This window comes from Pristiophorus japonicus, chromosome 20 (assembly GCF_044704955.1).
Source record: "Pristiophorus japonicus isolate sPriJap1 chromosome 20, sPriJap1.hap1, whole genome shotgun sequence".
Lineage (NCBI taxonomy): Eukaryota > Metazoa > Chordata > Chondrichthyes > Pristiophoridae > Pristiophorus > Pristiophorus japonicus.
In genome coordinates, this window is record NC_091996.1 from 73,040,909 (window position 1) to 73,067,635 (window position 26,727).

Genomic DNA, 26,727 nt, shown 5'->3' on the forward strand with positions numbered 1-26,727 from the left:
TTCAATGCGAGCACGGCTGATCTTAACTCCATCTTCCCACCTTCATTCCCAAACCCTTGGTACCCTTGCCTAACAATCTAATGCACAGTTTTGACATTTTCAGTTTTTGGGGAACAGAATTCCAGATTTGCACTCCCTTTTAAGAATATAAGAAATAGGATCAGGAGTCGGCTATACGGTCCCTCGGGCCTGCTTTTCCGCCCTATCCACATATTCTTTGATTCCTTTAGTGTCTAAAATTTGATCTCAGTCTTGATTATTCTCAATGACTGAGCATGTACAGCTACCTATGGTAGAGAATCCCAAAGATTCAAATGCTCATCTCATTCCTGAATGGCCGAATCCTTATCCTGAGACTATGACCCTAGTTCCAGCTCTCAGCATCTGTGTGAAGAAGTGCTTCCTGACCTCATTCCTGAATGGCCTCGGGCTAATTTCAAGATTCTGCCCCCTTGCTGTGGACTCCTCCACCAGAGGAAATAGTATCCCTCTCGTTACCCTATCAACTCTTTAATCATCTTAAACACCTCAATTATATCACCTCTTCGCCTTCTATATTCTAGTGAATACAAGCCTAGTCTGTGCAATCTGTCCTCATTATTTACAAATGCCACCACTCTAAGTACAGGATAGAAATTCTGTACAGTTTTAGTTTCATTGAAACATTCTTTCCTATCTAGCCCCTCCTAAGCTGCAAATCCCCCGTCCCACGCTCTCCCACTTCTCCAATCCTTGCTGTTTGAAATCCAGATACATTGGAGGATCTGAATGTTGTCCCTTTCTCTCCTGAAGGTGCTGTGTGATGGTGGAGTTTGGCCACAGTCACAGTTTCTCCTCCAGTACCTTGCCAAGTGGTCATTCTGAGCTTGTGAGCCGATACAGCGAGCTGCCATCATTTCGCCCAGGGGGAGCAGCACAGCCACCATCCTCACTGATTCTGTCTGGCAAAGCTGAGGCCTAGAGTAGCACACCAGCAACAACTTGCATTTACATAGCGCCTTTAATATAGTAAAACGTTCCGAGGCACTTCACAAGAGTGTAATCAGTCAGAAATTGACACCGAGCCAAAGAATGAGACATTAGGACAGGTGACCAAAACATAAGAACATAAGAAATAGGAGCAGGAGTAGGCCATTCGGCTCCTTGAGCCTGCTCCGGCATTCAATAAGATCATGGCTGATCTTCTACCTCTGCTCCACTTTCCTGCACTATCCCTTGATCAAAGATCATACGGCCGAGGCATCTGAAGTTGGAACGAAGGAAGTGGGAGGTTGCACAAGAGGCCAGAGTTGGAGGAGGGAAGGGGTCCCGGAGGGTGTAAGGCCGGAGGATGAGAATTTTCAAAGGTGAAGCCAACTTCATCGAGTTTTTTAATGAGGTAACAGAGAGGGTGATGCGGTTGATGTGGTGTACATGGATTTCCAAAAGGCGTTCGACACAGAGCCTATTATGTGGCACTTTGTCGAACACCTTTTGGAAATCCACATAGTCGGCTTGCCAGCAAAAGTGAGGTCCGTGGAATAAAAGGGAGAGTGGCAGCTGGGAAACTAAATGGGCTCAGTGACAGGAAATAGAGAGCAGTGGTGGACTGTAGTGTTGGACCGAAGATATACAATGGTGTTCCCCAGGGGTCGCTTCTGGGACCACTGCTTTTCTGGATATATATTAATGACTTGGACGTGGGTGTACAGGGCACAATTTCAAAATTTGCAGAGGACACAAAACTTGGAAGTATAGTGAACAGTGAGGAGGGGAGTGATAGACTTCAAATTACATAGTCAGGCTGGTAGAATGGACGGACACGTGGCAGATTAATTTAATGCAAAAACGTGTGAAATGTGAAAAGGGAGAAAGGGACATACCGAGTAATTACATGCCAGTCAGCCTAACCCTGGTGGTGGTAAAATTATTGGAAAAAATTCTGAGGGACAAGATAAATCTTCATTTCGAAAGAACGGATTAATCAAGGACAATCAGTATGGATCTGTTAAGGGAAGCTCGTGTCTGATGAACTTGATTGAATTTTTTGAGGAGGTAACAAGGAGGGTTGACGAGGGTAGTATGTTTGATATGGTGTATGTGGATTACAGCAAGGCTATTGATAAGGTTCCACATGGCAGACTGATCACAAAAGTAAAATCCCATGGAATCCAGGGCAAAGTGGCAAGTTGGATCCAAAATTGGCTCAGAGGCAGGAAGCAGAGGGTAATGGTTGATGGGTGTTTTTGTGATTAGAAGGCTGTTTCCAGTGAGGTTCCACAGGGCTCAGTACTAGGTCCCTTGCTTTTTGTGGTATTTATCAATGATTTAGACATGAATGTAGAGGGTATGATTAAGAAGTTTGCAGATGATACTAAAATCGGCTGTATGGTTGATAATGAAGAAGAAAGCTGTAGACTGCAGGAAGATAACAATGAACTGGTCAGGTGGGCAGAACAGTGGCAAATGGAATTCAATCTGGAAAAGTGTGAGGTCATGCAGTTGGGGAGGGCTAACAAGGCAAGGGAATACACTTTAAATGGTAGGACACTGAGAAGTGTAGAGGAACAAAGGGACCTTGGAGTGCATGGCCAGAGATCCCTGAAGGTCGCAGGCCAGGTGGTTAAGAAGGCATACGGAATACTTGCCTTTATTAGCTGAGGCATAGAATACAAGAGCAGGCAGGTTATGCTTGAACTGTCTAAAACACCAATTAGGCTACAGCTAGAATACTACGTGCAGTTCTGGTCACCATATTACAGGAAAGATGTGATTGCTCTAGAGAGGGTACAGAGGAGATTTATGAGGATGTTGCCTGGACTGCAGAATTATAGCTATGAGAAAAGATTGGATAGGCTGGATTTGTTTTCTTTGGAACAGAGGAGGCTGAGGGGAGACCTTATTGAGGTGTATAACATTATGAGGGGCCGAGATAGAGTGGATAGGATGGACATATTTCCCTTCACAGAGGGGTTAAGAACCAGGGGGCATAAATTTAAATTAATTGGTAGGTTATAGGGGATTTGAGGGGGAATTTCTTCACCCAGAAGGTTGTGGGGGTCTGGAACTCACTGCCTGAAAGATTGGTAGAGGCAGAAACCCTCACCACATTTAAAAAGTACTTGGATGCACACTTGAAGTGCCATAACCTGCAGGGCTATGGACCAAGAGCTGGAAAGTGGGATTAGGCTGGATAGCTCTTTGTTGGCTGCCACGGACATGGTGGGCCGAAATGGCTTCCTACTGTGCAGTAAATTTTTATGATTCTACGATGCATTTTGGTAGAAAGAATGAGGAGATATAAATTAAATGGTACAATCCTAAAAGGGTGCATGAATAGAGAGACTTGGGGGTATGTGTACATAAATCGCTGAAGATGGCAGGGCAGGTTGAGAAAGCAGTTAAAAAGGCTTACGGGATCCTGGGCTTCATAAATAGAAGCATAGAGTACAAAAGTGTGGAAATTATGAGGAACCTTTATAAAACACTGGTTCGGCCTCAACTGGAGTATCGTGTCCAATTCTGGGCACCACACTTTCGGAAGGATGTGAAGGCCTTAGAGAAGGTGCAGAAAAGATTTACAAGAATGATGCCAAGATTGAGGGACTTCAGTTATTTGGGATTGTTCTCCTTAGAGCAGAGAAGATTGAGAGGAGATTTGATAGAGGCGTTCAAAATCATGAGAGGTCTGGACAGAGTAGATCGCTTTCTCTCTAAGGCAGTCCCTCGGAGTCGAGGATGACAGAGTAGATAGAGAGAAACTGTTCCCATTGGCAGAAGGGTCGAGAACCAAAGGACACAGATTTAAGGTGATTGGCAAAAGAACCAAAGGCAACGTGAGAAAAAATGTTTTTTCCTGCAGCGAGTGGTTAAGATCTGGAATGCACAGCCGGAAAGGATGGTGGAGGCAAATTCAGTTTTATTTTTCAAAAGGGAGTTGGATAAGAATCTGAAGGAAAATAAATTGCTGGGCTACGGGAAAAGGGCAGGGGGGGAGGGACTAACTGAGAGTCAGCACGGGCTCGACAGGCCAAATGGCCTTCTTCTGTGCTGTAACCATTCTATGATCCTATTCTATGATTGTATGATTCTATGGTTGTGGGTTTAAGTCCTACTCCAGAGACTTCAGCACAAAAATCTAGGCTGACACTCTAGTGCAATACTGAGGGAGTGCTGCATTGTCGGAAGTGTCGTCTTTCAGATGAGACGTTAAACTGAAGTCCTGTCTGCTCTCTCAGGTGGACGTAAAAGATTTACTTCGAAGATGAGCGGGGGAATTATCCCCGTGTCCTGGCCAAAATTCATCCATCAATCAACATCAGTAGAAAAGATTATCTGGACAGTATTACATTGCTGTTTGTGGGAGCTTGCTGTGCACAAATTGGCTGCCTCGTTTCCGACATTACAACAGTGACTACACTTCAAAAAGTACGTCACTGGCTGTAAAACACTTAGGGACATCTGGTGGTCATGAAAGGCGCTATATAAATGCAAGTATTTATTTCTCTACATATCACAGACATGCATAATGAGGAGAAATCAATCTCTGTACCTTTAACTAACAGCGAAATGGAGCGAGGGAAATGAATGACCTTTAAACACCTGGTCTATTATGTCTGTAGTGTACTTATGAATGACTCTACGAGGCAATGTGTTGTATTCAAACTGTAGTGACCTTGGTCCTTTATTCATAACTCCAGAGTAAGGCAGCCGCATGGTGGCTCCCCTTTTATACAGTCCCTGCCACCACGGCAGGAAACCCCGGTCTCCACCAGTTGCACTCTCTAGTGGTGCTAGCATGTATATACACAGTGTAAACCTTATTGACAGTACATCAGGTAAACAAGTCTCCATCTTATGCAACTATACAGTAACTACACAGAGAGTATATCTATTGTCTGCATATATAACATCACTCTCCCCCAAGTCCTTTGTGCCAATTACCTTTGCACTATGTGCTGTGGCTTAGCTTTCCCCAGATTTAAGTGCCAATAGCCCTTGCACCTTGGCTGTGCTTTGCTTGGCTCTCTCCCTGTTAACCCCCAAGTCCTTTTGCCACAACGTTGGATAGTGGTTACTGTTATGTCTTGAATAAAGCAATGTAACTGAGTACTGTAGACGTGAGTAAGTGTGACCTTAGTCTCTTTATTCTAACTCCAGAGTGCTGGTACAGCATGGGAGGCCTGCTTATATACAGTGCTCCCAAGGGATGCTGGGATCCCTTGGGACTCCAACAAATACACCCTCTGGTGGCGGTAGAATTCTGGTTACATTGGGTTGCATACATAACATCACTCCCTCCCAAAGTCAGGGTGAGACGACCTGGGGCTTTCCGCTCCCTGGTCGATCGTCTTGGTACAAATGCAGGTGCAGGTGAGTTGGTTGGTTCTTCACTGGGCTGCTGCGCAGCTGGCCTTGCTGCGCTGTTGGGGATGCTGAGTTCAGCTTCGTGGTCAACCGTGATGTTGGTTGCCACTTGTGTGTGTATCGGAGGGTCGAAGTTGGTGGTGTCCTCTTCAGGTTGCTCGTGGCTGTCTGTGAATCGCAGTTTGGATTGGTCCAAATGCTTTCTGCAAGTTAGTCCATTTGCGAGCTTGACCTGAAACACCCTACTCCCTTCTTTGGTTATGACAATGCCGGCAAGCCATTTGGGACCATGTCCATAGTTGAGTACAAATACAGGGTCATTGACTTCAATATCATGTGACAAATTTGCGCGATCATGGTACATGCTTTGTTGATGCCTCCTGCCCTCGACGTGATTATGGAGATCAGGGTGGATGAGAGAGCCTTGTTTTGAGCGCCCTTTTCAAGAGCAGCTCAGCTGGGGGAACCCGGTGAGCGAGTGGGGTCTAGTGCACATGACCATGACCACAAACTTAGCGGTGCCTCCCTGGATGCATTGCTCAATTGAGAGCAAATGTTGCATTGGTGCATGCAAGACTCCAAGTCTGAGTTGATGCCGGGCCACAACACATGGAATCTGGCTGTAGCTTTCATCATTACTATGCCTGGGTGGGTACTGTGTAGGTCGCGTATGAACATTTCCCTGCCTTTCTTGGGCAAAACCACGCGATTACTCCACAAAAGACAGTCCACCTGTATGGACATTTCGTCTTTATGCCGCTGGAACAGCTTGATCTCTTCATGCATCTCTGCTGGGATGCTGGACCAGCTCCCATGGAGGACACAGTTTTTTACCAGGGACAATAAAGGATCCTGGCTGGTCCAGGTCCTCATTTGGTGGGTCGTAACGGATGACTTTTCGTTTTCAAATGCTTCCATCACCAAGAGCAAGTCTGCAGACTGTGCCATTTCCACCCCGGCGGTGGGCAACGGTAGCCAACCGAGGGTGTCAGTGCAGTTCTCTGTGCCTGGCCTGTGGCGAATTATGCAGACAGCGTGAGCGCCCATCTTTGGATGCGAGCAGAGGCAGTGGCAGTGGTATTGATACCTTTGCTGTCTGAGAATAGCGATATGAGCGGCTTATGGTCAGTTTCTAACTCGAACTTAAGCCCAAACATACTTATGCATTTTTTTTACCCCATAATCGCATGCCAGAGCTTTTTTTTCAATCATGCTGTCGGCCCTTTCGGCCTTGGACAAGCTCCTGGACACATATGCGACTGGTTGCAATGTTCCCGATTCATTTGCTTGTTGTAACACACACCCAACCCCGTACGAAGACGCATCTCAAGCTAGCACTAAACGTTTACAAGGACCATACAGGACAAGCAGTTTGTTGGACCATAACAGATTTCGGGCTTTCTCAAAAGCTGTCTCTTGTGCTTTCCCCCATACCCAGTCATCTCCCTTGCATAGCAACACATGTAGGGGTTCTAGCAAGGTGCTTAACCCGGGTAGGAAACTATCAAAATAATTGAGGATTCCCAGGAACGACCACAGCTCCGTCACGTTCTGTGGTCTCTGCGCATTCTGGATGGCCTCCATCTTGGCGTCTGCTGTGATTCCTCTCCCTAAGAACTCAACCTCTGGTGGCAGGAAAACACACTTTGAGCGTTTCAACCTGAGTCCCACATGATCTAGCCAACTTAGAATCGTTTCCAGGTTCTGCAAGTGTTTGATGGTGTCCCGACCTGTGATCAATATGTCGTCCTGGAAAACCACGGTGCGCGGAACCGACTTTGGCAGACTCTCCATCTTCCTTTGAAAAATAGCCGTGGCCGATCGAATCCCAAACGGACATCTATTGTAGATGAACAGACCTTTGTGCGTGTTGATGCAGGTGAGGCCTTTCGAAGATTCCGCCAGCTCCTGTGTCATGTAGGCCAAGGTCAGGTCCAACTTGGTGAACGTCTTTCCTCCAGCCAGCGTCGCAAATAGGTCGTCTGCCTTGGGTAGCAGGTACTGGTCCTGCAGCAAAAAATGGTTAATCGTTACTTTATAGTCCCCACAAATTCTGACCATGCCATCGCCCTTCAGAACCGGAACAATCAGACTGGCCCATTCACTGACCTCCACCAGCGCGATGATGCCCTCGCGTTGCAGCCTGTCCAGCTCGATCTCCACTTTCACTCGCATCATGTATGGCACTGCCCGTGCCTTGTGGTGGATGGGTCGTGTACCGGGAATCAAATGGATCTGCACCTTCATTCCCGAGAAACCTCCGATGCCTGGCTCAAACAACGACGGAAACTTGCTCAGAACCTGGGCACATGAGCCGTCGTCGACGGACGAAAGCACTCAGATGTCATCCCAGTTCCAGCAGATTTTTCCCAGCCAGTTTCTGCCAAACAATATGGGCCCATCTCCTGGCACTATCCATAGTGGTAGTTCGTGCACTGCTCCATCATAGGAGACTTTTACTGCTGCGCTGTCAATTACAGGGATCAGCTCTTTAGTGTAAGTTCTCAGCTTGGTATGAATAGGGCTCAGCTTGGGCCTGTGTGCCTTGTTGCTCCACAGCCTGTCGAAGGCCTTTTTGCTCAGGATGGACTGACTTGCACCCGTGTCCAATTCCATGGATACTGGAATTTCGTTCAGTTCAACTTTTAACATGATCGGTGGACATTTCGTGGTGAAGATGTGTACCCCGTACACTTCTGCCTCCTTGATTTGAGTCTCTAGTTCAGTTTGATCCACCATGGATCGATCTTTCTCTGCAACGTGGTGGTTTGCAGGGCTTGCAGCTTGTCTGGAGATGTCCCATTGTTCCACAGCCTTTGCACACATAGTGTTTGAAGCGGCATTGATGGGCTCGATGATCACCTCTGCAGCGCCAACAAGGTGTCAATTGCCTCGCATTAACGCTTGATGGCAGACTCTGAGTCATCTGAGGTCGTGCAGCTGCAGGCGTTCTGCCACATGCATTCCTGCCTGAAAACGACGTTACTTTGTGTACATTACTTGCTGAAACATCTTTATGCTGCAAAATTTGTTTGGTGTTATACAAACATAGAAACATAGAAAATAGGTGCAGGAGTAGGCCATTCGGCCCTTCTAGCCTGCACCGCCATTCAATGAGTTCATGGCTGAACATGCAACTTCAGTACCCCATTCCTGCTTTCTCACCATACCCCTTGATTCCCCTAGTAGTAAGGACTTCATCTAACTCCTTTTTTAATATATTTAGTGAATTGGCCTCAACAACTTTCTGTGGTAGAGAATTCCACAGGTTCACCACTCTCTGGGTGAAGAAATTCCTCCTCATCTCGGTCCTAAATGGCTTCCCCCTTATCCTCAGACTGTGTCCCCTGGTTCTGGACTTCCCCAACATTGGGAACATTCTTCCTGCATCTAACCTGTCTAACCCCATCAGAATTTTAAACATTTCTATGAGGTCCTCTCTCATTCTTCTGAACTCCAGTGAATACAAGCCCAGTTGATCCAGTCTTTCTTGATGGGTCAGTCCCGCCATCCCGGGAATCAGTCTGGTGAACCTTCGCTGCACTCCCTCAATAGCAAGAATGTCCTTCCTCAGGTTAGGAGACCAAAACTGTACACAATACTCCAGGTGTGGCCTCACCAAGGCCCTGTACAATTGTAGCAACACCTCCCTGCCCCTGTACTCAAATCCCCTCGCTATGAAGGCCAACATGCCATTTGCTTTCTTAACCGCCTGCTGTACCTGCATGCCAGCCTTCAATGACTGATGTACCATGACACCCAGGTCTCTTTGCACCTCCCCTTTTCCTAATCTGTCACCATTCAGATAATAGTCTGTCTCTCTGTTTTTACCACCAAAGTGGATAACCTCACATTTATCCACATTATACTTCATCTGCCATGCATTTGCCCACTCACCTATCCTATCCAAGTCGCTCTGCAGCCTCATAGCATCCTCCTCGCAGCTCACACTGCCACCCAACTTAGTGTCATCTGCAAATTTGGATATACTACATTTAATCCCCTCGTCTAAATCATTAATGTACAGTGTAAACAGCTGGGGCCCCAGCACAGAACCTTGCGGTACCCCACGAGTCACTGCCTGCCATTCTGAAAAGTACCCATTTACTCCTACTCTTTGCTTCCTGTCTGACAACCAGTTCTCAATCCATGTCAGCACACTACCCCCAATCCCATGTGCTTTAACTTTGCACATTAATCTCTTGTGTGGGACCTTGCCAAAAGCCTTCTGAAAGTCCAAATATACCACATCAACTGGTTCTCCCTTGTCCACTCTACTGGAAACATCCTCAAAAAATTCCAGAAGATTTGTCAAGCATGATTTCCCTTTCACAAATCCATGCTGACTTGGACCTATCATATTACCTCTTTCCAAATGCACTGCTATGACATCCTTAATAATTGATTCCATCATTTTACCCACTACCGATGTCAGGCTGACCGGTCTATAATTCCCTGTTTTCTCTCTCCCTCCTTTTTTAAAAAGTGGGGTTACATTGGCTACCCTCCACTCCATAGGAACTGATCCAGAGTCAATGGAATGTTGGAAAATGACTGTCAATGCATCCACTATTTCCAAGGCCACCTCCTTAAGTACTCGGGGATGCAGTCCATCAGGCCCTGGGGATTTATCGGCCTTCAATCCCATCAATTTCCCCAACACAATTTCCCGACTAATAAGGATTTCCCTCAGTTCCTCCTCCTTACTAGACCCTCCGACCCCTTTTATATCCGAAAGGTTGTTTGTGTCCTCCTCAGTGAATACCGAACCAAAGTACTTGTTCAATTGGTCCGCCATTTCTTTGTTCCCCGTTATGACTTCCCCTGATTCTGACTGCAGGGGACCTACATTTGTCTTTACTAACCTTTTTCTCTTTACATATCTATAGAAACTTTTGCAATCCGTCTTAATGTTCCCTGCAAGCTTCTTCTCGTACTCCATTTTCCCTGCCCTAATCAAACCCTTTGTCCTCCTCTGCTGAGTTCTAAATTTCTCCCAGTTCCCGGGTTCGCTGCTATTTCTGGCCAATTTGTATGCCACTTCCTTGGCTTTAATGCTATCCCTGATTTCCCTTGATAGCCATGGTTGAGCCACCTTCCCTTTTTTATTTTTACGCCAGACAGGAATGTACAATTGTTGTAGTTCATCCATGCGGTCTCTAAATGTCTGCCATTGCCCATCCACAGTCAACCCCTTCAGTATCATTCGTCAATCTATCCTAGCCAATTCACGCCTCATACCTTCAAAGTTACCCTTCTGGACCATGGTCTCTGAATTAACTGTTTCATTCTCCATCCTAATGCAGAATTCCACCATATTATGGTCACTCTTCCCCAAGGGGTCTCGCACAATGAGATTGCTAATTAATCCTCTCTCATTACACAACACCCAGTCGAAGATGGCCTCCCCCCTAGTTGGTTCCTCGATATATTGGTCTAAAAAACCATCCCTTATGCATTCCAGGAAATCCTCCTCCACCGTATTGCTTCCAGTTTGGTTAACCCAATCTATGTGCATATTAAAGTCACCCATTATAACTGCTGCACCTTTATTGCACGCACCCCTAATTTCATGTTTGATGCCCTCCCCAACATCACTACTACTGTTTGGAGGTCTGTACACAACTCCCACTAACGTTTTTTGCCCTTTGGTATTCTGCAGCTCTACCCATATAGATTCCACATCATCCAAGCAAATGTCCTTCCGAACTATTGCCTTAATTTGCTCCTTAACCAGCAATGCTACCCCACCTCCTTTTCCTTTTATTCTATCTTTCCTGAATGTTGAATACCCCTGGATGTTGAGTTCCCAGCCCTGATCATCCTGGAGCCACGTCTCCGTAATCCCAATCACATCATATTTGTTAACATCTATTTGCACAGTTAATTCATCCACCTTATTGCGGATACTCCTTGCATTAAGACACAAAGCCTTCAGGCTTGTTTTTTTAACACCCTTTGTCCTTTTAGAATTTTGCTGTACAGTGGCCCTTTTTGTTCTTTGCCTTGGGTTTCTCTGCCCTCCACTTTTCCTCATCTCCTTTCTGTCTTTTGCTTTTGCCTCCTTTTTGTTTCCCTCTGTCTCCCTGCATTGGTTCCCATCCCCCTGCCATATTAGTTTAAATCCTACCCAACAGTACTAGCAAACATTCCCCCTAGGACATTGGTTCCGGTCCTGCCCAGGTGCAGACCGTCCGGTTTGTACTGGTCCCACCTCCCCCAGAACCGGTTCCAATGCCCCAGGAATTTGAATCCCTCCCTGCTGCACCACTGCTCAAGCCACGTATTCATCTGCGCTATCCTGCGATTCCTACTCTGACTATCACGTGGCACTGGTAGCAATCCCGAGATTACTACTTTTGAGGTCCTACTTTTTAATTTAACTCCTAGCTCCTTAAATTCGTTTCGTAGGACCTCATCCCTTTTTTTACCTATGTCGTTGGTACCAATGTGCACCATGACAACTGGCTGTTCTCCCTCCCTTTTTAGAATGTCCTGCACCCGCTCCGAGACATCCTTGACCCTTGCACCAGGGAGGCAACATACCATCCTGGAGTCTCGGTTGCGGCCGCAGAAACGCCTATCTATTCCCCTCACCATTGAATCCCCAATCACTTGCTCTTCCACTCTTTTTCCTGCCCTCCTGTGCAGCAGAGCCAGCCATGGTGCCATGAACTTGGCTGCTGCTGCCCTCCCCTGATGAGTCATCCCCCTCAACAGTACTCAAAGCAGTGTATCTGTTTTGCAGGGGGATGACCACATGGGACTCCTGCACTACCTTCCTTGCACTGCTCTTCCTGTTGGTCTTCCATTCCCTATCTGGCTGTGGACCCTTTCCCTGTGGTACGACCAACTCGCTACACGTGATACTCACGTCATCTCAGCATCGTGGATGCTCCAGAGTGAATCCACCCTCAGCTCCAACTCCGCAACGCGGACCGTCAGGAGCTTGAGGTGGATACACTTCCTGCAGATATAGTCGTCAGGGACACTGGTGTCGTCCCTGAGTTCCCACATGGTACAGGAGGAGCATAACACCTGACCGAGCTCTCCTGCCATGACTTATTGCTGGTGGACATAAATGCCTGTGCTATCGTTCTAGCTTTGCTCAGGTTTAGTGTTTCAACAGTCAATAGTTTGCGAAGGATAACCTCATGGCCAATGCCAAGCACAAAAAGTCTCTTAGCATTTGCTCCAGGAATCCATCGAATTCGCAATGTCCTGCAAGACGCCTTGGTTCGGCGATGTAGCTCGTTACTTCCTGGCCTTCAGACCGTTGACTTGTGTAAAATCGATACCTTGCCATCAGAACGCTCTCCTTTGGATTTAGGTGCTCCCGGCCCAGCGTACAGTTCTTCATACGATTTGGTTGTTGGTTTCACCGAAGCAAGAAGATTCACCATGAGGCCGTAGGTTGTTGCCCCGCAGACGGTGAGGTGGAGCGCCCTTTGTTTGGCAGCTTTCACACTCCTTTCCAGCTCATTGGCCACAAAGTATTGGTTGAGTCACTCCACGAAGGCCTCCCAATTGTCCTCTTCTGAGAATTTCTCCAGGATACCAAAAGTTATCTTCATTTTCGCGTGATGGTTCGTTATCTCGTCGCCAGTTATTATGTCTTGAATAAAGCAATGTGATTGAGTACTGTAGATGTGAGTGAGTGTTGACCTTAGTCTCTTCATTCTAACTCCAGAGTGCTGGTACAGCATGGGAGGACTGCTTATATACAGTGCTCCCAAGGGATGTTGGGATCCCTTGGGACTCCACCAGACACGCCCTCTGGTGGCGGTAGAATGCTGGTTACATAAGGTTGCATACATAACATTTACCAGTTTGGATGGTTCGATGATGCAGTGGAGGTTCCAGTGGGTTCTGGGTGTGATCCATGTGGGTGTCCATGGCTACATACATCCATTTCCCCCACCCGTCCCACCCCCCACAGCGAGATCATCCAGCTGGCCCGTTACATTAACATATAGGATCAGACATAGTGCAAGTTCAAAGAAAGGTACTTTTTACAATTTGTATCATGACACCTTGGTTCAGTGACTTACATTCATTACGTTTTACTGTCGTGCGCCAGGATTGGGTAGATTGCATTCGTGGTTCAGTCATGGTCAGTACTGAGGTAGCAGTACAGGTATGCGAGGAAGCTAGTTCCAGAGCAACCGGACGGGGTCCTAGTTGTCTGATGGCGGCGCTGCGCTCCCTGCTAGCGGGGTGGGCTTGGTTCGCTCACCTTGCCAGGACTCAGGGCCTTTGCCGTTGCCTAGTGGTGGGCAGAGCCACAGATGTGTGTGGCCTCCCTGTCCTCCTTTGAGGGCTGCACAATCTTCTGCCTGCTCTCTAACGGTGTTGGGAACTTGGCTGTTCCAGGTCCCATTTGGGGAACTCATTAGTTCTGACCTTTCACTCCCGGACATGGCCGAGGTAGCAACTGGGTCTGGGGGCTGCGCCGTCTCCACCCGGGTGGTGGGCAACGGCAGCCGACTGCGTGTATTGGCGCTGTTTTCGTTTCCAGGTCTGTGGCGAATGGTGCCATCAGGTGCCTGCAGCGTGGGATAGTCCTGGGGCAGGGTATCAGGACCTGTGCCTTCACCCTCTTGAGGTTGCTGGCCTATAACTTGTGGGGACACCTGGGGCAGGGCATCAGGATTAGCACCTTTACCCTCCCGAATTTGATCGCTTGCTACTTTTGGGTCACTCTATTCCCGACATCTCGCAACAACATTTTGTTCACAATCTTAAACAGTTCGTTACATTGATTGCCATGCATACAATTTCTCTTTAAGTTCAATTGGTTGCAGGTCTCCTTTAAGTAAATCCTGCTGGCTTTACCCCAATTAAATCCTTTGTTAGACAGCACATGTTGGTCCCTCAGTGTTGCACCTCGTGGTCTGGCCGCGGTCATCTTTTTTTTCCACCACGCTGCCCCTCGCTGCAGCAGGGACACCACCTTGCCTCGGTCCTCGAGGTCGACTGCCTTGATTCTTCTCTCCCGTGATTCTGCCACAAAAGCTGGAAGAGTTGCTGTGAATTCAATCTTCCTCCCCAGGAGTCCTGCCACTGGAGCCAGGAAGGTACTTTTAGGTCGTTCCGGTTGGATCATTGCCACACGGTCGTGATGGATGGTCTGTGCCTCAGGTGCTGCGTTGGTCTGTTCTCTGGTGCCTGGCCCAAGCGAAGATGAGGTTTGGCTCTGCCTCTGAGCATGGGAGACATCGATTGCTGGAGTGAAGAGGTCTTCCCATTTCCACTGGATCTTCCCCATCCACCTTCTTCCGAGTAGCATTGGACCATCACCTGCAACAATCCAAAGAGGTAACTTGTGCACCACGCCATTATGGATTACACTTACATCCGCACTACCAAGGGCTGGGATCAGCTCCTTGGTGTAGGTGCGCAACTTTTCCTGTACTGGAACCAGTTCGGATCGTTTTTCATTCCATAGCCTCTCAAAGGCATCCTGGCTCATCACTGACTGGCTCGCTCCCGTGTCCACTTCCATGAAGACTGGAACACCGTTTATCTCGACTTCCATCTTCACTGGAGGACAATCGGTGGTGCAGATATACACTCCATACATTTCTTCTTGGGGCTGAGCTGCCTCTCTGGCCAAATCATCATACTCCCCACTAGATTCAAAGTCATCTACTAACTCCTCTGCTCGACGGTGAGTCGTATTTCTTTTACACATACACTGGAGGTGGCCCTTCATGTTACAGGCTTTGTATACATACTCAGCAAACCGACACTGGTGAGCCCTATGGTTTCATCCACAACGCCAGCATGGTGCTACTCGATTAGTACCCCTCGGTGGACTCTGAGCTCTGGAACCCTGGGGTCTGTGCTCTCTGCCCTGGGCAGTGCCATGTTCTACAGTCCTGCCTGTGAAAGGCACCATTCTGCGTACATTACTTGCCGAGTTTGAGTCCACAGGATGAATAATTTGCTTGGTGCTGCAGGTCGAGGTCATGAATGCCTGTCTGATGCTGATGGCCTTCTGCAGGTTGACTGTGGTGTCGACAGATAATAGTTTGTGAAGGAGGCCATCGTGGCCAATTCCTATAACGAAGATGTCTCACACTGCTTTGTTGAGGTGCGTGCCAAAATCACATGGCGCTGCAAGTCTCCTGAGGTCCGCAGCATATTTTGCAATCTCCTGGCCCTCAGGTCTGCGGTGAATGTAGAATCTGTGCCAGGCCTTGAGGATGCTCTCTTTTGGTTTTAGTTGCTCGCGAATTAGTTCAGTCAGCTCAACGTATGTCTTATCCTTGGCTTTCGTGGGTGCCAGCAAGTCCCTGACGAAGCGGTAGACCTTGGGCCCACAACTGGTCAGCTGTATAGCCTTGCGCTTCTCCGCCAATGCATCCTTCTCCCCTGCCAGGTCGTTTGCCACGTAATATACCTCAAGCCTGTCCGTGAAAGCATCCCAATCATCACCCTCCGCGAAGACTTTTAGTGTGCCAAAGATAGCCATACTCGCGTGAAAGTCCGTATTCTCGTCGCCAGTTATTATGCCTGTAGTGTACTTATGAATGACTCCATGAGGCAATGCATTGTACTCAAACTGTAGTGATCTTGGTCCTTTACTCATAACTCCAAAGTGAGGCAGCCGCATGGTGGCTCCCCTTTTATACAGCCCCTGCCACCAGGGCAGGAAACCCCGATCTCCACCAGTTGAACCCTCTAGTGGTGCCAGCATGTATATACACAGTGTAAACCTTATTGACATACATCAGGTAAACCAGTCTCCATCTTATGCAACTATACAGTGACTACACAGAGAGTATATCTATAGTCTGCATATATAACATGGTCCACTTGGCACTGGAGTATCCCCCTCCTTCACCACCCAGCCCCCCACCCCGCAACCCCCACCTCCTCCTATCGAGGCCAGAATCTTGTGCAGGCCCAGCCCAGGTGTAGGTTGCCTTCCCTGAAGGATATCAGTGAAACAGTTGGGTTTTTACGACAATCCAGCAGCTTTCTTCGTCACTTTTTTCTCGTGCCAGCCCCACAAATGACCAGATTCATTAAACCCAATTTCACAAGCTGCCTCTTTTTGTGGGTTCCCTCTCACGCTCTCTTTCCTCATTTTGTAATTCATTTTAAAGGGTACAGAGAACAATCACATCAAGGTCTGACAGTCGCTCAATTCATCGGGACCTGTATATCATCAACGTTTAAACATGGAAGCAAAAAGCACCATTCAGAGTGGGGAGAAACCGTACACATGTTCTGTGCGTGGACAAGGCTTCAACCAATCCTCTGGCCTGTCGAGACACTAGTGCAATCACACCAGGGAGAGTCTGCTCAGCTTCTCTGAGTGTGGGAAAGGTTTTGCTAACTCATCCCACCTACTGAGACATCAGCGAATTCACACTGGGGAGAGGCTGTTCACCTGCTCCAGGTGTGGGAAGGGATTCACTCAATCATCCAACCTACTGAGACATCAGCGAATTCACACTGGGGAGAGGCTGTTCACCTGCTCCAGGTGTGGGAAGGGATTCACTCAATCATCCAACCTACTGAGACATCAGCGAATTCACACTGGGGAGAGGCTGTTCACCTGCTCCAGGTGTGGGAAGGGATTCACTCAATCATCCAACCTACTGAGACACCAGCGGGTTCACACTGGGGAGAGGCTGTTCACCTGCTCCAGGTGTGGGAAGGGATTCACTCAATCATCCAACCTACTGAGACATCAGCGAATTCACACTGGGGAGAGGCTGTTCACTTGCTCTGTGTGTGGGAAGGGATTCGCTCTGTCATACAACCTGCTGAATCACCAGCAAGTTCACAATGATGAGAGACCTTTTAAGTGCTTGGACTGTGGGAAGTGCAATAAAAGTTGCAGGGTACTGACACACCATCGTGTTCACACTGCGGAGAGACTGTTCAGATGCTCTCACTGCGGGACTGGGTTCAGGCGATCATCTAAAATCCCTGTGCACCAGCACATCCACACTGGAGAGAGATCGTTCATCTGCTCCGTGTGTGGGAAGGGATTCGCTCAAACATCCACCCTGCTGAAACACCAGCGCACTCACACTGGGGAGAGACTGTTTATGTAGTATATGTAGGCACCTTTAGTAATGACTCCACGAGGCAGGGTATGATACTTAAACTGTGCAGACCTGTAGTCCTTTATTTGCTGCTCCTGAGTGCCGACAACAAGCTGTGTGTTCCTTTTTAAACTGAGTTACCTGCAGGTCTCCAGCAGCAACACCCTCTGGTGTACAGGCAAGGTGTGTACAGTGTAAGGGTACATAACAGTGTTACAGACATCACATAGTAAACAGGCATGCATTTTTCATATCCTTATTGGCATGACCAGGGGAGGTGATCAGTGGTGGGCTATGGGAGGTTGTGGTGAGGGTTGTGTGGTTGCCAGGTGTGACCCCTGTGCTTGAGGCTGGCCTCGAACATTTCCCCTCCCTCACACACAGACCAAGTGGGTGTTAATGTTGTGGGATCCCTCAGGGTAGCCACGGCAGCAGAGGGTGGTGTGTATACACTGTGATGTGGGTAGTTGTGGGCAGGGCCACAAGACTGGGTGGGCTCCTTGTAAAGCTTTTTCTGCACATCCTTTGAAGGTGCCTTTTATCTTTGCATGCATAGTCTTTGTAGCGGCACTGGTGGGCCCTTGTGGTTTCCTCCACAGCGCCAGCATGGGGCTAGCTGGTTTGTCCCATGTGGCGGGCTCAGGGTTGCGGGACTCAGGGCAGCATTTCTGCTCTTAGAAGTATCAATGCGGTGCACTGCTCTCATCAGTTTAGAGTCTCTTAGTGCTTCATTTAGGTGGTCGCCAAAGTCGCACGGTGCAGTTTTCAATCTTTCTACAAAAGCGTCCCAATCTTCCCCATCGGTAAATTGCTGAAAGTTTCTGAGATTCGACATGCTGAGCGTGTGGTTCGTGACCTCGTATTCCCGTCACCAGTTGTAGTATATGGAGGCACCTTTAGTAATGACTCCACAAGGCAGGGTATGATACTTAAACTGTATCGACCTGTAGTCCTTTATTTGCAGCTCCTGAGTGCAGACAACAAGCTGTGTGTTCATTTTTATACAGGGTTACCTGCAGTGTGCAGGTAACCCTTAGGTCTCCAATAGCAGCACCCTCTGGTGTACAGGCAAGGTGTGTACAGTGTAAGGGTACATTCAGTGTTGCATAACAGTGTTACAGATATCACATAGTAAACAGGCATGTATACACAACAGTTCACCTGTTCCGAGTGTGGGAAGGGATTCGCTCAATCATCCACCCTGCTAGTACACCAGCAAGTTCACATTGGGGAGAGGCCGTTCGTCTGCTTCGAATGTGGGAAGGGATTTACTCGTTCATCGAACCTGCTGAATCACCAGCGAGTTCGCACTGGGAAGAGGTCGTTCACCTGCTCCGAGTGTGGGAAGGGATTTACTCAGTCATCGAACCGGCTGAATCACCAGCGAGTTCGCACTGGGAAGAGGTCGTTCACTGTGAGAAGAGATTTAGAAGCAAAAAGCATCTGCTGGCACACCAGCGAGTTCACACTGGACAGAGGCCGTTCATCTGCTCCGAGTGTGGGAAGGGATTTACTCAGTCATCGAACCTGCTGAATCACCAGCGAGTTCACACTGGACAGAGGCCGTTCATCTGCTCCGAGTGTTGGAAGGGATTTACTCAGTCATCGAACCTGCTGAATCACCAGTGAGTTCACACTGGACAGAGGCCGTTCACCTGCTCCGAGTGTGGGAAGGGATTAACTCAGTCATCCACCCTGCTAAGACACCAGCGGATTCACAAGTGATTGCAGGGCTTGGATTCTGCTGTTACTGCTGCTGTTAATCTCACCGAGGACTGAATCATGTTCATTCTGACAGTTGGGGTTTGTTTCTGCTGGCGTTACTAACCCGATAACTGGGCTGGAGTTTAATATTCTGGATACATGTCTTGAGTTGTGTAAGAAATGTGTCCTAGCCAATCTCTTTAATGGTTCAGAGCTCCTAGGCGTGGAACAGAAAACTCCTTTAGAAATGAACCCCAGTGCTTTGTTTGCTTTTTATGGCCTTATTAACCCGCGTCGCGACTTTTAGTGATTTGTGTATCTGTACCCCGAGATCCCTTTGCTCCTCTACCCCATTTAGTCTCCTATTTTCCAAATAGTATGTGGCTTCCTTATTCTTCCAACAAAAATGCACCACCTCACACTGATCTATATTGAAATTAATTTCCCAATTACATGCGCATTTTGCAAATTCATTAATATATTGTATTTTCTCTCAGTCTTCCTCAGTATTAACTCTACCTCCCAATTTGATGACAAATTTTGACATTGTACTTCCGATTCCCGTGTCCAAATGGTTTATATAAATGGTGAACAGTGGTTCCAGGACCCATCCCTGTGGAACACCACTTCCCACCTTTTGCCAGTCTGAGTAGCTGCTCTTAACTCCCACTCTCTGTTTTCTGTTTTGTAACCAGCTTGCGATCCATAACAGTGTGTAAGGTCTACAAGGTGACCAAGGTCAGGCCGTGTGGAGTGAAGGGCCAGGCAGCAGAATGGATGGAAAGATGGCTACAGAACAGCAATCAGAGGGTTGGACTTGAGGGAAGTTTGTAGCGACCTTACCCTCCATTCTGTTCCCTGACCTTTGACTCCACATGACCTGACCCTGGTCATCTTGTAGACCGTACATACTGCAGACACCATGCACCAGTGGTGGAGGGGGTGGATATTGAGTCTTGTGGCAGGGGCGCTGGTGAAGTGGATTTCTCAGTCCGTGAGTTTTGAGGCATCGATACTGCCGTTTTTCACCTCTTTCCACTTAAAAACCCACTTGCTGCCAGTTTATTAAAGGCGTTATTGGCCTCTCGGGTGGGACACACCAATAAATGAGGCCTTGTAAATTTCCCTGAGAATGACAGGCCTGAACCCGAGTTAGAAAACATTTAGCAATTAAACCAGCATGGACGGGGTCTGAGGTGAGAGTTAGTAACAGGAAATTGGTGGCCAGTGAACTTCGCACCATGACTGAGAACCCGGGTACTCGGGTTTCTGGATCATTTATTGATTCATTTTGTTTATTCCCCGTCTCAATCGGACAGGTGGGTCATCGTGTTGTCCGGCGGAGGTGGGGGTCCTCACTGGAGGGCTCTCTACGCAGGGGTCCTTCTCTACACCATTGGGCATCCGGGGTGAAGAGTGTTGTACGGAGCAGTCGTGTGCAAGTTTTTAAGCTGCTTTCCAGACTCCAAGGCCTGATGTGTTTTTTGCGGCCTTGAGGAGTCCACGGCCCATGTCTACATTCAGTGTAAGAGGTTGCAGCCCCTGGATAGTTACCTGCAGCACGTGTTCAACTTTTGGTGACACTTTAGCCCCATATTATTAACCTTTGGCCACCCAGTGTGGAGGGGGATGGGTAAGTCGGAGGATCTTATCCTGGACCTGCTCTTGGTCCGGGCTAAAGCAGCAATTTGCAGGTCCAGGATGGGTGGGACCCGAGGGGTGGGTCCAGGGGGGTGGGGCCTGGGGCCCGGGGGGGGGGTGCTGGGGCTGGAGGGGAGATGGGGCCGGGGAGGGCCTGTGGGTTGGGGGGGGGGGGTGACTGGCTGACTGCCTCTCTTCCGCGGTCTTGTCCGTGTCCGTGTGATCCTGGAGAGGGAGCATGCGGTGTCCACCATTACATAAACACTTTACATATAGGAGCAGGAGTAGGCTAATTGGCCCTTCGAGCCTGCTCCACCATTCCACAAGATCATGGCTGATCTTCTACCTCAACTCCACCTTTCCGCACCATCCCCATGTCCCTTCATTCCCCCAAATTTATCGACTTCTGACTTGAATATATTCAATGACTGAGCATCCACAGCCCCCTGGGGTAGAGAATTCCAAAGATTCAAAACCCTCTGAGGGAAGAAATTTCTTCTCATCTCAGTCCAAAATGGCCGATCTCTTATTCTGAGACTGTAATCTTTGGTTTTTGACTCCCCAGCCAGAGGAAACATCCTCCCTGCATCTACCCTGCCAAGCCCTGTAAGAATGTTGTATGTTTCAATGAGATCACCTCTCATTCTTCTGAACTCTAGAGAATATAGGCCTAGTCTACTCAATCTCTCCTCATAGGACAATCCCCCCATCCCCAGAATCAGTCTGGTGAACCTTTGTATTGAATGGTGAGAGACTGGGAAATGTTTGTGTGCAGAGGGACCTGGGTGTTCTTGTCCTTGTCCAGAAAGTTAACATGCAGGTACAGCAAATAATTAATAAAGGAAATGGTATGTTAGCTTTTGTTACAAAGGGATTAGAGTATAAGAGTAAAGAAGTCTTACTACAATTATATAGGGCATTGGTGAGGACACACCTGGATACAGTGTACCGTTCTGGTCTCCTTATCCAAGTAAAGACATACTTGGCTTAGCAGGAGTGCAAATTTTGCTTTTTAGTTTTTCCTACTAAAATGGATAACTTCACACTTCTCCACATTATACTCCAATTGCCATGTTCTTGTCCGCTCAGTCAACCTGTCTATATCTCTCTGCAGCCTCTTTGCGTCCTCCTCACAGCTTACTTTCCCACCTAACTTTGTATCATCAGCAAACTTGGATATGTTACATTCAATCTCTTCATCTAACTCATTAATATAGATTGTGAATAGCTGAGGCCCAAGCACTGATCCTTGCGGTACCCCACTAGTTACAGCCTGCCATCCCAAAAAGTCCAGTTTATTCCTACTCTCTGTGCATTAACCAATCCTCAATCAAATTAAAAGGTGACACTGCTATTTACTGAACACATTTGTGACACTTATTATCCCTAATCCCATGAGTCCTAATTTTATTTAATAGCCTCTTGCGTGGCACCTTATCGAAGGCTTTTTGAAAATCCAAATACTCCACATCCACTGGTTCCCCCTTATCCATCCTACGAGTTACATCTTCAAAAAGCTCGAACAGATTTGTCAAACACGAATTCCCTTTCATAAAACCATGTTGACTGCCTAATAATACGCCTGATACCTTCCGCAAGCGGTGGGCATGGAAGGAATCATGAGGTGACAATCGATTCTCACAATCACATTATGATTTAATTATTAATTGTGTGTGTCACTAAAGGATTTTTTTCTAGTTTGCATAGAAATACAAATGATGTACTAGACATGTTAAACCACTAGTTATTTAAATCAGGGCTGCAGCTACTGAAAGGTTGACTACACTGAGGTTTGTGGCAAGAGCTGGCAGACATGTTGTTCTGAAGTGTGATATCTCACATCTGAAGAGTCTGTTTATGTCGTGTTGTAATTACCTTTTTCTCTTCCTTGGTGTTAGAAATAGAATAGAAATAGAGCTGTTAATGATTTTTGTTTTTCACATAACTATATAGTGATATGATCAGTCAAAGCAAATTAAAAGCTGATGCTACTATTTACTGAGCATAACTGAATAACTCTACAAGGATGCTATCGCAGTGTTCCTCAGTATTAACTACATCCCCCAATTTTGTGTCATCTGCAAATTTTGAAATTGTATTTCTGATTCCCAAGTTCAAATCATTCCTGTAAATGGTGAACAACAGTGGTCCCTGCACCGATCTCTGTGGAAAATCACTTCCCACCTTCTGCCCGTCTGAGTAAATATCTTTAACTCATCCTGTTACTTGGACTGGACTTGTCTCCATTCCCGGGCCGAGGGGATTTCTATACAAGATGGGACGGGCAACATTTGGGGGCTCTCGATTCCCAACCAATTCCCATTCCCCTTTCTGGTGGATATTGGAGGGGCCACTGTGTGTAATGTACGTCAGTGAGAAACAGCAAGAAATGTCAAGTCTAAGCGCAGTCAAGTCCACCTGCGGCCCAAGCACTCAAGGTCCTGTTCCACTGAGAGCCAAGAACAGATAGGTGCTCATCAAGGACAGAGAGGCAGTCAATGCCCACTGGAAGGAGCACTTTGAGGATCTCCTCAACCAAGACTCTGTCTTTGAAGTTACTGTCCTTGACTCCATCCCACAGCATGCTTCCCGTCACCACCTCGGCACAATCCCAGCCCGGCAGAAGGTCCAACAACTGAAGAACAACAAGGCCTCAGGAGCAGATGGAATCTCCGTCGAAGTACTAAAGCTTGGTGGTGAAGTACTCTTGCCGTGAATCCATGACCTCATCTCTTAGCTGGAAGGAGGAGAGGATGACAGAGGATCTCAGAGACACCGTAATCATGACCATCTTCAAGGGGGTAAGTCCAATTACGGTAATTACAGAGGAGTTTCCCTGCTGTCTGCCACAGAGAAAATCATCGCAAGAATCCTCCTCAATCTTCTCCTCCCGGAGATTGAAGAGCTCCTCCCAGAGTCACAATGCGGATTCCAACCACTAAGGGGCACAACGGACATGATCTTCACCGCGCGACAAATCCAAGAAAAATGTAGGGAACAGCATCAGCCTCTGTACATGGCTTTCTTTGACCTGACAACGGCGTTCAACTCCATCAAGGGATTATGGAATGTCCTTCTCAAATTCAGCTGTCCTCAAACATTCGTCAACATCCTCCGCCTGTTTCACGATGACATGCAAGCCATTACCCTTACCAACGGATCCACGACAGACACAATACAAATTCAGACCGGGGTCAAGCAACGCACCAACAGTCTTCTCAATCTTCCTCGCTGCAATGCTTCATCTCACCAATAACAAGCTCCCTGCTGGAGTGGAGTTAAATCTACAGGATAAGCAGGAAATTGTTCAATCTCCGACATCTCCAGTCCAGATCCAAGGTTGCTCCTATTTCTGCCACTGAGTTACAATATGCAGATGACGCTTGGGAGTCCAAACTCTAAACCATCGTTGACACCTTCACTGAAGCGTCCGAGTGTTTAGGCCTCACATTGAACATCAGTAAGACAAAGGTTCTCTACCAACCAGTCCCCACCACACAGTACTGCTCCCCATTTATCAAGATCCACAATGAGACCTTGGACAATGTGGACCACTTCCCATCCCTTGGGAGCCTACTATCAGCAAGGGCAGACATCAATGACGAAGTCCAATGCTGCCTTCAGTGTGCCAGTGCAGCCTTCGGCCGCCTGAGGTAAAGAGTGTTCGAAGACCAGGATCTCAAACCCGGCACCAAGCTCATAGCAGGAATGGGGTCCTGAAGTTGAATGTTCAGCCATGAACTCATTGAATGGCGGTGCAGGCTAGAAGGGCCGAATGGCCTACTCCTGCACCTATTTTCTATGTTTCTATGTTTCTATGGTCTACAAAGCAGTAGTGATACCCGCCCTCCTGTGTACTTCAGAGACATGGACTATGTACAGTAACCACGTCAAAGCACCGGAGAAGTACCACCAACGCTGTCTCCACAAAATCCTGCAAAATCATTGGCAGGATAGGCGCACCAATGTCAGCGTTCTCTCTAAGGTCAACATTCCCAGCATCTAAGCATTGACCATACTCAACCAGCTCCGGTGGACAGGCCACATTGTCCGCATGCCCAATACTAGACTCCCGAAACAAGCACTCTACTCCGAGCTACGTCACAGCAAGCGAGTCCCAGGAGGGCAGAGGAAACACTTCAAGGACACCCTCAAAGCCTCCTTGAAAAAATGTAACATTCCCACCAACTCTTGGGAATCCCTGGCCCAAGACCGCTCAAAGTGGAGGAGCATCCGAGAAGGCGCTGAACACTTTGAATCACTTTGCGGAAGCCAAGTACAAACAGCGGAAGGAGCGTACGACAAATGAAGCACCCCATCCACCCGTCCCTCCAACCACCGTCTGCCCCACCTGTGACAGAGACTGTAGATCCCACACTAGTCTCATCAGTCACCTTAGAACTCAGTTTATGTGGAAGCAAGTCATCCTCGACTCCGGGGTCTGCCTAAGAAGGCGAGTGTGCCGCCCATGTCCCCCCGGGGTTTATTAACCCGCTCCCCCCACCCATCTCTCACCCGCTGCCTCACCACAGTCACCATCGCCGCCCGCACATGCTCAGCTCACACTGACCGCAGCTCTGGACCAATAGAAAAAGCGGAGGCAGGGCTGGAGGACCTAGCGTGTGGTTGGTCCTCCAGGCTTTGCGAGGGGTGGGGCTTGGAGCGAGGGGCGGGGCTGAGCACGGATTGTCCTCATTGGCTGAAACTCTGTCCCATTGTTAAAGCTGATTTCTCTCAAACTCCAGGAGGAAACTGGACCGTTCTCTTGTGGCTTTAAACAGATGAAACTCTGTGGGTTGGAGCAAACATTGCAACATTTGGTAATGAAATGGATTCATTCAGGACAGACAAAAGGGATTATTTCAGGAAATATCAGTGTAATTGTTGTTTCAATTTGAACAGATAAAATCCTGTGGGGTGAAGGAAACACGCTTCTCGTATCTGGACAGCCACATGTGCAGGAAGTGTCGTCAGCTGGAGGAGCTCAAGCTCCGGGTTTCGGAGCTGGAGCAGCGACTGGCGTCACTCCAGCCACAAGGCTGTGATCTATGTGGATAGCAGGTTTCAGGAGGCGGTCACCCCGCAGCTTAAGTGTGTAGGCAGCGAGGGAATGGGTGACCCCCACACAGACATGGAGGACCAAGCAGGTAATGCAGGAGTCCCTGAGTGCATCTCACTCTCTAACTGGTACTGGTGAGGGTGATGATTCCTCTGAGGAGTACAGCCAGAGCCAAGACCATGGCACCATGGCTGTCTCAGCTGTACAGGGGGCAGTGGTGGGGGAAGGTCAGGAAAGCAATAGTGATAGGTGATTCAATGTTACGGGAACAGACAAGCATTTCTGTGGCTGCTGACATGACTCCAGGATGGTAGGTTGCCTCCCTGGTGCCAGGGTCGAGGATGCCATTGAGCGGCTGCGGGACATTCTGAGGGCAGAGGGTGAACAGCCAGAGGTCATGGTCCAGATTGGAACCAATGACATAGGTAGAAAGAGGGATGAGGCCTTGCAGGAAAACTTTAGGGAGCAAGGAGATTAAAAAGCAAGAACTCAAAGATAGTAATCTCTGGATCACTCACAGTGCCACGCGTGAGTATAGAAATGGGAGGATAGAGCAGGTGAGTGTGTGGCTGGAGAGATGGTGCAGGAAGGAGGGCTTTAGATTGGGACCGGTTCTGTAGGGGTGGGACATGTAGAAGCCGGATGGGTCGCACCTGACCAGGGCCGGGACCATTATCCTCGCTGGGGGTTTGCTAGTACTGTTGGGGGGGGTTAAACTCGCTTGGCAGGGGAATGGGAACCTGAGCCTAGATTCAGAAGGGAGAGCAGCAAATCTGGAAATGGAAAGCAGAAAATTAGTGAGTGAGTTTGGAAGGCAGAGGAAACAAAGGCTAGAAAATAGACAACAAAGGAGTTTGGCAGTGCTTAACGATATATACGTCAGTGCAAGGAGTCAGGTGAATAAGGCAGAAA

General features: G+C 48.1%; 1 pseudogene; it reads left to right on the forward strand.

The window, feature by feature from the left end:
• The first annotated feature begins 16,535 nt into the window (after positions 1–16,535).
• Positions 16,536–26,727, forward strand: part of LOC139232764 (zinc finger protein 271-like) — a 49,835-nt pseudogene continuing 39,643 nt past the window's right edge.